Genomic DNA, 1,351 nt, shown 5'->3' on the forward strand with positions numbered 1-1,351 from the left:
TTTGTTTCTTTTTTAAAAAATTTATTTAATTGGAGGCTAATTACAATATTGTACTGTTTTTCGCCATACATTGGTATGAATCAGTCATGGGTGTACATGTGTTCCCTATCCTGAACCCCCCCTCCCACCTGCCTCCCCATCCCATCCCTCAGGTTATCTCATTGCACCAACCCTGAGCACCCTGTCTAATGCACTGAACCTGTACTGGCAGTGTGTTTTCACATATGATAATATACATGTTTAAATGGTATTCTCTCAGATCATCCTACCCTAGCCTTTTCCCACAGAGTCCAATCCAATAGGCTGTTCTATACATCTGTGTCTCTTTTGCTGTCTTGGATACAGGGTTATCGTTACCATCTTTCTAAATTCCATGTGTATGCATTCGTATACTGTATTGGTGTTTTTCTTTGGGGCTTACTTTATAATAGGCTTCAGTTTTATCCACCTTATTAGAACTGATTCAAATTTATTATTTTTAATGGCTGAGTAGTATTCCATTGTGTACATGTACCACAACTTCCTTATCCATTCATCTGCTTATGGACATCTAGGTTGCTTCCCTGTCCTGGCTATTAGAAACAGTGCTGCGATGACACTGGGGTACACATATCTCTTTCAATTCTGGTTTCCTCGGTTTGTATGCCCAGCAGTGTGTTTGCTGGGTTGTATGGCAGTTTTATTTCCAGTTTTGTAAGGAATTGATGCCGGGAGCCGGTGAGGCATTCCACTCGTGACAAAGGTCATGAGGAAGGACGCTCGGCATACGCAAAGGAGGGATCGAGCCTCAGGAGTCCCCCTGGATATTCTCGAGCATCTACCCCCCAAAACCAGAGTCTGCCTACTTTATTGCTTTGTGCTCTCACCTCTGACTTTACTGGGGGCTGTCCCCCACCACCATCTCGCTCTATCTGACAAAGAGCTAACTTACAGCTCCAATTAATAAAGTTCCTGGGCAATTAGGAGTGTTTAAATCCAAACCCCTCAGATGGCTCTCTAAGTCGCCTGACAAGTTTACCCGGACTCCTACAGCTATGTATACAATTGTTTACAGTCTTCCAGCCTCGAGAGGCACGGGAAGCTAAAGATATTCAAATAGCTTAGAGCCTCTCAGAGAGTTAGAAACTGTCAGAATAAAACCAGTAAAGGATTTCATTGATGAGCCAATGCTTGTTGCCAAGTTTTCACATACCCTGAATTGTATCCTTGAATGTGTATTAATTAATATAGTTGGTATATAGAAATAATAAGTAGTGGCCTTGGTGTTAGTAACTTTAGACTCTTACGGTAATAAATTCTTTGCTTTGTTGTAAACCCATTACACATCCGCCCTATAGGAATGCAATTTTAT

At 41.7% G+C, this 1,351-nt stretch overlaps 1 protein-coding gene across 1 annotated transcript in view; it reads right to left on the minus strand.

The window, feature by feature from the left end:
- TDRD9 (tudor domain containing 9) overlaps positions 1 to 1,351 on the minus strand; it is a 106,527-nt gene that overhangs the window by 5,267 nt on the left and 99,909 nt on the right. The window lies entirely within an intron of this gene.

This window comes from Bison bison, unplaced genomic scaffold (assembly GCF_000754665.1).
Source record: "Bison bison bison isolate TAMUID 2011002044 unplaced genomic scaffold, Bison_UMD1.0 scf7180017864302, whole genome shotgun sequence".
In the NCBI taxonomy this organism is placed as follows: Eukaryota; Metazoa; Chordata; class Mammalia; order Artiodactyla; family Bovidae; genus Bison; species Bison bison.